This window comes from Ranitomeya imitator, chromosome 10 (genome assembly GCF_032444005.1).
Source record: "Ranitomeya imitator isolate aRanImi1 chromosome 10, aRanImi1.pri, whole genome shotgun sequence".
NCBI classification, from domain to species: domain Eukaryota; kingdom Metazoa; phylum Chordata; class Amphibia; order Anura; family Dendrobatidae; genus Ranitomeya; species Ranitomeya imitator.
Window position 1 is genome coordinate 115246765 of NC_091291.1, and position 13940 is coordinate 115260704.

The 13940-nt window shown below is 42.3% G+C and overlaps 1 protein-coding gene across 3 annotated transcripts in view; it reads right to left on the reverse strand.

The window, feature by feature from the left end:
- Positions 1-13940, reverse strand: part of PRKCZ (protein kinase C zeta) — a 201398-nt gene that overhangs the window by 17979 nt on the left and 169479 nt on the right. The window lies entirely within an intron of this gene.

Here is a 13940-nt window from a genome sequence, read left to right on the forward strand (position 1 = left end):
TTGCCAACCTCCCAGTTCTCTTACTCACCAGGTCAGTTGCTATAATGGAGGCCAAACCTTCCGGAGGGAAGAAAAATGCTGAGGATTTATCTGCCTGGTGAATATTTCACCCATACGTTTTCAGCTTTGTTACATACATTTTAATTTTTAGATACGCGGCAAATCTTGTGTGCAGAGTGGTACGGAGTAATCTGCTGAACATTTAGGATCTGTGCTGATATTAAGTAATTTTTCCGCAACAGTTTTGTCACAAAAACGGAAAGATTTTCCTAGCAATGTCAAAGTGAATGAGAATCCTGAAGTCTCGTGCACACGTTTCTTATTTTTTCCTTGCAGAGTTGAAGCAGTTTCCATGTCAATTGTTTCAGTGTTTTTCAACCTCTTCTAATGAATGAGGGAAAAAAAACAATCATTTTATGTAGGTAGTTAAAACCATAATTTAAAAAAAAAAAAAAAAAAGTACCGTATATACTCGAGTATAAGCCGAGATTTTCAGCCCAAATTTTTGGGCTGAAAGTGCCCCTCTCGGCTTATACTCGAGTCATGGTCGGCGGCAGGGTCGGCGGGTGAGGGGGAGAGAGATCTGTCGCATACTTACCTGCTTCCGGGGCTCCTGGTGCTCCCCCTGCCTGTCCCATGGTCTTCGGGTGCCGCAGCTCTTCCCCTGTTCAGCGGTCACATGGTACCGCTCATTAAAGTTATGAATATGGACTCCACTCCCATAGGGGTGGAGCCGCATATTCATTCCTCTAATGAGCGGTGCCAGTGACCGCTGACAGAGGAAGAGGCTGTGGCACCCGGAGACCATCTGTCTGGGAGGGATAAGGAGCCAGGGATGCCGGGAGCAGGTGAGTATTACATATTTACCTGTCCACGTTCCACACGCCGGGCGCCGCTCCGTCTTCCCGTCCTCTGCACTGACTGTTCAGGTCAGAGGGTGCGATGAGGTACTAGTGTGCACGCCGCCCTTTGCCTGAACAGTCAGTGCGGAGAGACGCCAAGACGGGACGCTGAGGAGCTGTGGGCAGCAAGAGAGGCGAGTATGTCTTTTTTTTTTTTTTTTTATTGCAGCAACAGCAGTATTGTATATTGCACAGCTTTATATGGAGCATCTATGGGGCCATAATGAACGGTGCAGAGCATTCTATATGGCACAGCTTTATATAGAGCATCTATGGGGCCATAATGAACGGTGCAGAGCATTCTATATGGCACAGCTTTATATAGAGCATCTATGGGGCCATAATGAACGGTGCAGAGCATTCTATATGGCACAGCTTTATATGGAGCATCTATGGGGCCATAATGAACGGTGCAGAGCATTCTTTATGGCACAGCTTTATATGGAGCATCTATGGGGCCATAATGAACGGTGCAGAGCATTCTTTATGGCACAGCTTTATATGGAGCATCTATGGGGCCATAATGAACGGTGCAGAGCATTCTTTATGGCACAGCTTTATATAGAGCATCTATGGGGCCATAATGAACGGTGCAGAGCATTATATGTGGCACAGCTTTATATGGAGCATCTATGGGGCCATAATGAACGGTGCAGAGCATTCTTTATGGCACAGCTTTATATTGAGCATCTATGGGGCCATAATGAACGGTGCAGAGCATTATATGTGGCACAGCTTTATATGGAGCATCTATGGGGCCATAATGAACGGTGCAGAGCATTCTTTATGGCACAGCTTTATATGGAGCATCTTATGGGGCAATAATGAAATGTATGGAGCATTATATGTGCAGAGTTTCATATTGAGCATCTATGGGGCCATAATGAAATGTATGGAGCATTATATGTGGCACAGCTTTATATGGAGCATCTATGGTGCAATAATGCATCTATTTTTATTTTTGAAATTCACCGGTACCCTAGGCTTATACTTAAGTCAATAAGTTTTCCCAGTTTTTTGTGGCAAAATTAGGGGGGGGGGGGTCGGCTTATACTCGAGTATATACGGTAATAAATGAAGGGAGGGTCTAAATTGACAGTACTGGGGCGATCAGCTGATTACCAGGGTGTCTGGTTTTAGAGATTTTTGTTGACAAGTCAATTTCTCGATAACGTAGCCAAGTAGGTGTGGGGGTATTAGGACTCCCCCAGAACTATGTAGGAAGGTATGCTATATGATTGATTAATGTTAGTACATTATATCTACAACTATTACTTACAGCAAATGGTTAAACTAAAGCACAAGCTAGAATGCACAAAGGCCATTGGCCATATGCATGCTGGTCTTTGATTGAGGAAATTGTTCATTGCTTATTTTTAACTCGCAACCATTTCCTTCCAATTTAGCTTATAAATGGTTGGAACTGAATGGACAAACTGCTCTGGAAAATATCAAAATTAATATTCAAATACTTCTAATTACTCAGCGCAGCCAAATCTAACATCACAGACCACTACATGACGGGGATGATGTGTAGACTTCGGGTAGATTCATTAGAGGTGAAGCTGCCTTTCTACAGTTTTTATAGAAGCGATCAGGTTTTGGGGATTTTTGTTAATATATTGTATTAACCCCTTCATGACCTTGGGATTTTACAGGGTTGGTTTTTTTTTTGCTCTCATTTTCCCCAGAGCCATAACTTTTTATTTTTCCATCATAATGGTCTTATGCGGCCTTGTTTTTTTGTGGGATGAGTTGTACTTATCAACCACACAGTTGATTTTACCACATAGTGTACTGCAAGAAAGGGAAAAAAAAATTCCAAGCGCAATGAAATTGCAAAAAAGTGCTATTCCACCATATTTTTTTTTTTTTTACTATGTTCGCTACATGCTAAAACTGACCTATCATTATAATTCTACAAATCATTACGAATTTGCAGATACCAAACATGTAAAGGTTAATTTTTATTTGTGTGATGAAAAAAAATCCAATTTTGTAAAAAAAAAAAATAAATAAAAAGACACCATTTTCCGAGACCCATAGCAGCATCTCTATTTTCTCCATTTTTGTGGGATCTGGGGCTGGGTGAGCTGACATTTTTACCAATACAATTTTTGGGTAGATACGATGTTTTGATCGCAAGTTATTGCATTTTAATGCAATGTTGCTGGAACCAAAATAAATTTAAATTTTGGAGTTTAGTTTTTTTTTCTCGTTACGTGATTCTTCAAAATTTGTTTTAGTCTTTGCCTGATGAAGAGACCTGTGTAGTCTCGAAAGCTGCAATTTGTTACCATCTTTTCAGTTAGCCATTAAAAAGGTATCAACCACTGAGGACTCTCAATTCTAAATATTTTTTTTAAAGTTAGACAATACACATTTCCTTTGTATTTTAGGCAAAAAATATATAGATTTTTTTCCATCTTTTACATTTCAAATATTACAGAAAGGAAAATAGTATTGTGAGGAAAGAAGGAAACGCGAGCAAAATAGGGTCTTATCCCACAAATAGAGTAAGTGGTTTGACAAAACTGCTCACCTGGCATTAGGTATTCAAAGCATGTGTAGATAAGGGCTGCCGCAGATCCACAAGTCGGTCACCAACTGCATGAGACAGAACTCTGCAAAGGAATACGTGGATTTCATCCGCGCCGCCCAAATGAGATTCCAGAAAGGTATTAAAGTTGTTTATTCTACGCGTTTCAACGTTTTTTGCAACCTCTTCTTCAGGAAATACCACCCGCAGCGCAGATGAAATCCACGTATTCCTTTGCAGAGTTCAGAAAGGAAAATGGGCAGATGCAAAAGTTTGGGCACCATGCAAGGTTAGTAACTAGTATCACCCCCTTTTGCAAGTCTCAGTTTGTACATGCTTTTTAGGCTATGTGCACATGTTCAGGATTTTTCACATTTTTTTGGCTGTTTTCCGCTGCAAAAACGCTTACATTAAGCATCCTATTATTAGAATGCAATCTGCAATTTTTGTGCACATATTGCGTTTTTTTCCGCAAAAAAAAAAAAAACTGCATCGCGGAAAAAAACGCAGCATGTTCATTAATTTTGCAGAAAATCTCCGGATTTGGCACTAATATAATATAGTAGTGGAAAGCTCCAGAAAAATCTGCATAAAAAACACGAAAAAAAAAACACGATAAAAATGAGAGCGTATTTCTTGCAGAAAAAGTCCGGTTTTGTTCAGGAAAATTATGCAAAGAATCCAGAACGTGTGCACATAGCCTTACAGCTAGCCAAGAGTCTTTCAATTCTTGTTTGAGGGATTTTCTTGTATTCTAGCTTGGAAAATTCTTCCAGTTGTTTGAGATTCCTGTGTCGTCTTGCTTCCTCTGCTATTTTGAGGTCTAGCCACAGATTTTCAGTGATGTTCAGATCGGTGGACTGTGAGGGCCAGTGTAAAACCTTCAGATTGCGTCTTTTGAGGTCGTGTATTGTGGATTTTGACGTGTGTTTAGGATCGTTATATGTTTGTAGAAGCCATCCTCTTTTCACCTTCAGCTTTTTTACAGATGGTGTTATGTTTGCGTCAAGAATTTGTTGAAAATTCATTGAATCCATTCTTCTCTCTACCTGTGAAATGTTCCCCTTGCCATTGGCTGCAACACAACCCCAAAGCATGATTGATCCACCCCCATGCTTAATGGTTGGGGAGATGTTCTTTTCCTGAAATTCTGTGCCCTTTTTTCTCCACACAGACCTTTGATCATTGGGGCCATAGAGTTCTATTTTAACCTAATTGGTCCACAGGACTTTTTTCCAAAATGTATCAGGCTTGTTTACATGTTCTTTTGCATACTTCTGAGCTGAATTTTATGGTGAGGACGCAGGAGAGGTTTTTTCTGATGATTCTTCCATGAAGGTCATATTTGTGCAGGTCTCTCTGAACAGTAGAACAATGTACCACAACTACAGAGTCTGCTAAATCTTTTTGAAGGTCTTTTGCAGTCAAGCGATGGCTCTGATTTGTCTCTAGCAATCCTACCAGCAGCTCTCAGTGAAATTTTGCTTGGTCTTCCAGACCTAATCTTGGCCTCCACTGTTAATGGTAATTGCCATCTCTTAATTACATTTCGAACGGAGGAAAGAGCAACTTGAAAACGCTTTGCTATCTTCTTATAGCCTTCTCCTACTCTGTGCGCCTCCACCATTTTTATTTTCAGAGTGCTAGGCAGCTGCTTAGAAGAACCCATGGCTGCGGTTTTTCAGCAAAGGTTAGAGAGTAGGCTGCGTTTTTATAAAGCTGGGAAATTTGCATCATCTGGCCTTTCCTAACGATGATAGTAAACAAGCCATAACCCTAACAGGCTAATTAAAGGGAACCTGTCACCTGAATTTGGCGGGACCGGTTTTCGGTCATATGGGCGGAGTTTTCGGTGTTTGATTCACCCTTTCCTTACCCACTAGCTGCATGCTGGCCGCAATATTGGATTGAAGTTCATTTTATGTCCTCCATAGTACACGCCTGCGCAAGGCAAGATTGCGGAGGACAAACTTTTTCATGCCACTGTGTAGCACTACATGGCTGCCCTATCTTTTCATTCATATATATATTAACATTTTAGATAATGGGTGAAATGTATGAACTGCCATTTGCCAAGTATTCCTGTCATTTTGCGTAAACCTGCTCAGAATGTGTTACATTTGCATCTTAAGGCTATGTGCACACGTACAGGTTTTTTCGCGTTTTTTTGCGCTAAAAAAGCTATAAAAATATTAAAAACGCATACATTATGCATTCTATCATTTAGAATGCATTCTGCATGTTTTGTGCACATGGATGCGTTTTTTCCGCGAAAAAAACGCATCACGGTAAAAAAATTAGCATGTTCATTATTTTTGCGGATTTTCTGCGTTTTTCCCGCAATTCTATGCATTTGGGAAAAAACGCGTCAAAATCGCATGCGGATTTCTGGCAGAAATGTCCGGTTTTTGTCAGGAAAATTTCTGCAAGAAATCCTGACGTGTGCACATAGCCTAAGACTTTCAGGGCACCAACTAATCTTCTATCTCACTTAAGACACAATTTACCTGTGAACCTGGAGGGAATGATCAGTTTATGAGCCGAAATATCAGAGAAATCGGATTCTATTACAAAATTTCTTGTCTTCATGTGTACTTTTGATTTATAAATGATTTATAAAAATAAAAACAGTTACTTTAACGTGCAACTTTTCGCCTTTCTTTTCTATCACTTTTCGAGAAGGGCAGGGTCATCGATGCCTAGACACAATCACTGTAGTTTGTCAGAAATTAGCAGAAACTATGTGAAACATATATCTAGACTTTTGTTTTGTGGCACATGGGCTGCCCAAAATGCACCCAATTTATTACAAGACCAGTACCTCTGGTCACCAGATTTGTGTTAAGTAATCTAACACTGGCATGATGTAGTGGCAGAGTTCATGATTCCAGCAATATATCACTTAATAGGCCGCTTACTGAAGTTTTGATAAAGTCACCGTTTTATCTGATGCAGATCTAGCAGTTATGTAAATGCGGAGCTCGGTAGAACCCCGCCCACACCACTGATGGGACGCTTTCTGCCTATGCACAGTGTATACAGAAAGCTGTTAGGGGCAGAGTTACACAACAGAAGAACTACAGTCATAATCTCCTACTTATAAAACACTGAATTTATTGAACCTACCAGCCACCCAGTAAGTGGCACATCGCTGGAATCAGAGTCTCTACACCTACAACATGCTCCTCTCAAATTAAGTAGCAAAAACCTACTGAGAGATTCCCTTTAAGGCCGGCGTCACACTGGCGTATTGCATCCGATGCGAGATCATCGGATGCGATAAGCTAATGACAGCTCCCGCACGCAGCAGAGCAGGAGCCGAGTGTCATGCGTCTGGGCTCCGATTCTCTCGCACAGGGAGGATCGGAGCACAGCTGCGGAGGAGGCGGAGAAATGAATTTCTCCATCTCCTCCATTGCTGGGGTCCGCTTATAGCGCACATCACTCGGATGATATCCGAGTGGTGTGCGCTGTCTCACTCGCACCCATAGGCTTATATGGGTGCAAGTGAGCCGAGAGTTTTCCTCGCATGCTGCGATTGTCTCGGACCGAGGAAAACGGCCGACAAAAAGGCAGCTGCTGGGAGCTGCCCCATAGCTTAACAATGGTCCAAGTGCAATGCGATTTTTTATTGCATTGCATTCGGCTGTTTAAAACGCCAGTGTGACGCCGGCCTAAAAAGTTTGCTGCATTTTAATAATTTCTCTGGGTATAAAGACCAACTTATGGATTGCCGGCCTTTAGACAATTTCTCCCAGTGTTTCCTCACATTCTGTATAAGGTCAATAGGCAGTAACCATTAAAAGGTGCTGCTTATTTATAATGAATAATGGTGATGCTACAAGGTCCCATAAATAAGGATTTTCAGTCAGCTCAGTCTATTTTTAATATTTTCTACATGACATCTAATGAGCAGAAGGAATATCTCAATCGTGATGGAAGGGGATTTGGTTTTGTACTACGAACTGCTGTGTTTAGACAGACATTGATCAGAATGAGCCCATACACATAGACGGAGTGATTTATCAGCTGTCACTATAGCAGTCCTTGGCCACTATTTGGCAATTATTTGCCTTTTTGCATTCATTTAACAAGGTCCTGTTACAATATTGTTAGTTAAGGTTGCAGAATATCATGGACACCATCCTTTACTATTAGATTGTGCAACACTTAATGCCAATGTGTCAGATTGTATATTTCTCAGCCTGGTGTTCGGCTTAATGACATTATAGATCACTTTGTCACTATATGTGGTTTTTGTATCCCCATCCTCTATTCCATAGGTCCCCAACTCCAGGCCTCGAGGGCCGCCAACAGTGCAGGTTTTCAGGATTTCCTTAGTATTGCACAGGGGTTGGAATCATCACCTGTGCAGATGATCACATTACCACCGATGCAATACTAAAGAAATCCTGAAAACCTGCACTGTTGGCGGCCCTCGAGGCCTGGAGTTGGGGACCCCTGCTCTATTCACTGCTTGTGATATGCAGATATAATTTACCAAATGGGAGAGAAATCAATGCACCATCTACATAAATCCTAACAGAAGATAAAATGTAACTGGATCTTATCTGCTGCCTGATATCAGAGCAGTGAAGGAAGGTAAATGGCCAATAATATTAACCACTTCATGACTGGTCTATTTTAACACTCATTGCCTCTTATATTTTTTTGTTATTTTGCACGGCTACATATTTTAGAATAAAACTATATTTATATGTACATATAAAAGTTTTTTTCCTTTTCACCCAAAAATGAGTTTCAGTTATGCATCATTATAAACACTTCCAGATCTCACCTCACAACAGTCAGTGTGGGGAAAAGTGAGATGACATCTGGAAGTGTTCTTAATGACACATATCTAAAGCGCTGCTGTAGATCAGTGAGGAGAGGAAGGCCGATTCTTTTTCTCCCCTGCATGTCTATGCCTGCTTATGATTGGTGTTCGGGGAGAGGAGGGGGGTGTACTACTTCCTCTACATTAGGTTGACCAATCACTGGTAACGCCCAGTTGAACTATAACAAATTATAACCAAAAGCATTACAAACTAATATCTCCGCAGCAACGGAGAGGAGAAATTAAAAATTAAGAACTATGTTTTACTCAGTTCCACAGCCACTATTCTGTGATGTCGCCATTTTAAAATGCTTAAACTGGTGATACCTCAATGAACTTGAATTGGATCAAGACTTGCATACAAAATAGTTGGGCCAAATTTAGGTGTTTTTATATTTTTGGTGCACAGAGTTGCATGTTACCCCCTTCATAAAGCCACGTTCCTTTGGCAGACCGCACAGAAGGTGTCAAAAACCATGATAAAATATGGTGCAAGTCACAAAATACTTTTTTTTTTTTTTTTTTAGATGTGTGGGATGGGGGGGGTTCATTTGGCTTAATAAATCTCCTTGTGCATTTTTTTATTATTATGGTCTATTTTGTCATTGATAATCTTATGGAACAGGTGTTTAGTTTTTTTCCTGTGAAGTTTTTTTTTTTTAGTTTTACAACTTTATTCAGCCTGGTTAAAATATTTATTGGTTAAATATACTATGACAAAGAAATGCATGAGCTGAAAATTGGGTGTTGCAATTTGGTAATATGGCATGTCGCTGCACGGTGGCTCAGTGATTAGAACTGTGCGGTGGGTCAGTGAGTAGCACTGTACGGTGGGTCAGTGAGTAGCACTGTACGGTGGGTCAGTGAGTAGCACTGTACGGTGGGTCAGTGAGTAGCACTGTACGGTGGGGTCAGTGAGTAGCACTGTACGGTGGGGTCAGTGAGTAGCACTGTACGGTGGGGTCAGTGAGTAGCACTGTACGGTGGCTCAGTGAGTAGCACTGTACGGTGGCTCAGTGAGTAGCACTGTACGGTGGCTCAGTGAGTAGCACTGTACGGTGGCTCAGTGAGTAGCACTGTACGGTGGCTCAGTGAGTAGCACTGTACGGTGGCTCAGTGAGTAGCACTGTACGGTGGGTCAGTGAGTAGCACTGTACGGTGGGTCAGTGATTAGAACGGTGCGGTGGATCAGTGAGTAGCACTGTACGGTGGGTCAGTGAGTAGCACTGTACGGTGGGGTCAGTGAGTAGCACTGTACGGTGGGGTCAGTGAGTAGCACTGTACGGTGGCTCAGTGAGTAGCACTGTACGGTGGGTCAGTGAGTAGCACTGTACGGTGGATCAGTGAGTAGCACTGTACGGTGGATCAGTGAGTAGCACTGTACGGTGGGTCAGTGAGGAGCACTGTACGGTGGGTCAGTGAGTAGCACTGTACGGTGGGTCAGTGAGTAGCACTGTACGGTGGGTCAGTGATTAGAACGGTGCGGTGGATCAGTGAGTAGCACTGTACGGTGGGTCAGTGAGTAGCACTGTACGGTGGGTCAGTGAGTAGCACTGTACGGTGGGTCAGTGAGTAGCACTGTACGGTGGGTCAGTGATTAGAACGGTGCGGTGGATCAGTGAGTAGCACTGTACGGTGGGTCAGTGAGTAGCACTGTACGGTGGATCAGTGAGTAGCACTGTACGGTGGATCAGTGAGTAGCACTGTACGGTGGATCAGTGAGTAGCACTGTACGGTGGGTCAGTGAGGAGCACTGTACGGTGGGTCAGTGAGGAGCACTGTTGCTTAGCAGTCCTGGGTTCAAATCCCACCAAGGACAACATCTGCAAGTTTGTATGTTCTACCCGTGTTTGTGTGGGTTTTCTCCGGGTTCTCCGGTTTCCTCCCACACTCCAAAGACATACTGATAGGGAATATGGAGACAGTGATGATAATGTCTGTAAAGCGCTGTATAAGTGAGTAACCTAAATTCGGACATTGTGGGCACTCATTGGGACAGGGTCAGTTTGTGTAGGCACAGAAGACAGACAATACCCAGCTACTTTATTCATATATTTCCAGGAGGAATAAAAAAGGAATATAAGTTGTTACAGCATTGCTGTTTTATGGCAATGCAGGGCCTCTGTAAAGATATAGGTTTTGTTATTATAGATATTCTGTAGGCCCCTACAATTGAGCTCGATCCTCCAAGAAAGGCTTATAATATATAATTAATCATCATTAAGCAGACAGCAGAACTCTTCACCCTTAGCTGACAGCTCCTCAGACTCGCACTGTGCCCCCCGAGTGCCGATCAGGCTCCGCACACCCACATCATTCAATACGTCATTAACGGTGAAGCACAATCGATGTGTTTGAAGGTAAAATGTGGCAGAACTTTTCCCATAGATCCCGAGCTGCTGGGCGCTGACCGCAGTTACTCTCGCCCCATCACTGGCACTGACCACAGAGCGATCCGTCAATGCAGGCAGAATTTTAATAGACTCTGAAACATTGACAGGAAAAAAAAGGGGGAAAAACTTCAATTAAAAAAAAAAAAAAAAAAGAGAGAGAACACTCCCGGGCTGATCCTTTCTACCCATCTCTAGAGATGTAAATAAGCGTGTTAGGAAGCAAAATAATAAAAGCCGGAGCCCGTGCACCATGAGAGCGAACTGGGGGGAGCGCACCAAATGAAGACACATCCTTCTCCTGGTGGCAGCGTTCTGTGGCTGCTATTTAGCTGTGATCAGACAACATTTCTGCCTTTCATCTGTGACTGCAGCCAGGCGCTGCGGTGGAAATGATCTCAGTGTAGCGGGGCAGCCTTGCTCATACAAATAAATAGCAGCAGAACAAATAGATGTGTAATGAGATGTCTGTTTCCTTGCAGAAATCCCAGCACATGTTGGTTTACAGGAAAGAAGTGACCTTTAGCACAGGGGATATTAACCATACAGTTCACTCATCTACTGCCAAGGTACAGAGGGACCATGCTAAAAAGGAAAAATAAGGGCGGAGAAGGAGGGAGAATGATGATAACTCTGCACACATTACAGGGTTAATAACCCTTGTATAACCCGAGCATAACAGGAAAGCAGTAAAAGTGTGAGACATAACCTGGAAACTCGGCCAGGTATGCAAAAATAACACCAACCTCTGGTACATCCACCCCGCCGGTCAAACCTCCATGTCAGCCTGAACCCCTGCAAGATAACCTGCGGATTAGATCAGTACAGATCCACTGGTAAGCAAAATGCAGGGTCTCATTGGTCACTGTTCTCATTCTTTGTGTCAGGAAGTCAGAACCTTCCATTACTTTCTTTGTTCTTGTGACCAAGGAGAACAATGGAAATAACCAAAAAGCAGAGCCAGTGCCAAACATTGCTTCACCAGACTGAGAAAAACTGATCAGGGACAATAACAGGAACCAATAGTAGCACCCCTCTAACGTTTGTCTAATCACAGGCCAATTAGTAAGGTAATGAATCACACATGGGAAACAAATTTGTAAAACTTCTGATTTTGGTTGATTTCCCCAATTAGTTTTCAGCAAGGAATTCAGCTGAAAACATTCTTATATTTCAGTAATTACCTACAGAGATGGAAACACTTAAGTCGTTAGCTATCCTGCTCGTGGCCACTAGATGGCATATTGTTACTGGAAAATAAAGCAGCCGCATTTAGCTCTGAGACCCTACTGGTGCTAAATATGCCCCAATATAGACGAAAGAGGCAATTCATCAACGCACTACAGCAGCATTTGTAACCACATTGAAAGGACACACAACATTTGTTCTGTTATGTGCCTGGAAAAGAGGAAACCTTCTTCCGGCTACATAAACAGTCCCCTACGTTTCATCCCAGAAGAGCGGTGGTGATCAGTATTCCTCCACCATCACGTTCTGTTCTCAGAGATTTGCATTCTCAAATCTTACTCCTGCATTAGCCTCAATAGCAAATAATGACCTTGCCCATCCAGGACCACCCTACTGACTTCTGCGGCCTGCAGAGTTTCCTGTTGAGATCTATGGCATCTCGTTTTTGCATTGTATCCCATCTCTGCTCTCCAAAGCAGCACAACATCGACCCCTTCCTTTAATATGGCCATTAACAATCCTATTCTATAGAAATTTAATCCCCTCATACACATTGTTCAGCCCGCAGCTCTATCACCTGCCTCGCCCATGCACAGGAGCGCTCACTATTCTCTACGAGAGCCGCTGTCGGACCTCTCTGGTGTCATCGAATCACTTAAGAGAACAAATCGATCAGTAAATCAGACACGGCCGATCCTTATAAACTTTAGACTGTCGGCCGAACCAGTTACCCCATACCTGTGCATAGGGGGTCCTTACGCCTCACCATGGAGCGATGACACATCTGGGTGACTATAATCCAAAAAGAATTCTATCTATCACAACTTTAGCACATGACTTCAGTGTTAGCTAATGACAGACACCATCTGCAGACAGATCTGTCAGCACAGAGCAGGATGTCTCTGCTCAGCCAAAAATAATCTTTTGCTAACTTTATTAGTGTCTAAAATGGACTGTAAAAAGGTAAAACTATTTAATTTAAAAAAAAAAAAATTATATATATATATATATATATATATATATATATATAATTTCTGAAATTATTATTGCATGGAAAGGATGTAGGGCAACAACCTAGACTGTCCTCCCATTAGAAAGTACTGGAAGTGTCAATCATCAGCTCCAGAGCAACTTATAATAATATACAGGTCACAGCTGCCATCTACTGGGCATTAAGGGAATTACAGTCTCTGGATATATGTATAAGGGGCTCTTTATAACCATTTCACTGATGGCCAGTTTTTAGGGCGCAGTCAGACGGCCGTATAAATCAGACCACAATGCACAATGACAGGTCATGGCTCTCCTGGCCCAAGGGTGACAACTTCATGTATTTCATTGCAGCAGTCATGCTCAAGTCCGGAGAGCCGAGGCCAGTCCATGCATTGGGGTCCGATCTCAGTCAGATTTCGGGTATGTGCACACGCTGCGAATCCGCAGCAGTTTCCCATGAGTTTACATTACATTGTAAACCTATGGGAAACAAAAACCGCTGTGCACATGTTGCAGAAAAAAACGCGCGGAAACGCAGCGGTTTACATTCTGCGGCATGTCACTTTCTGCGGATTCCACAGCGGTTTTACAGCTGCTCCTATAGAAAACCGCAGTTGTAAAACCGCTGTGAAATCTGCAGAAAAACCGCGGTAAATCCGCAGCGGTTTTGCACTGCGGATTTATCAAATCCGCTGCGGAAAAATCCGCAGTGGACTATTATACGTGTGCACATAGCCTTATACAGCTGTCTGACTCTTCCCTTATGGGGTCTTTCTTATTTGCAGTGGACCAAATTCAAGTATGCCCATTGATCAGCAAAATGAAGAGGGCTGGGGTATGGTCACGTTTTTGTTTTGTTTATTTTTAAACAGATTTTTCCTGCTGAAAAAAAAAAACATCAAAAAATCATTTGTAAAAGACCCGTGATTTTAGTCGTATTCACGTGGCTTTTGATTAATTTTTATTTCTAATATGGGGAGTATCAATATGTGATTTATTTACATGTTTCTGCTCAAAAACTGCTTAAAAGTGCATTTTACCACGATTTAAAAGCAAAGAATTTACTAAATTTTTTAAAATCACGCCACGCA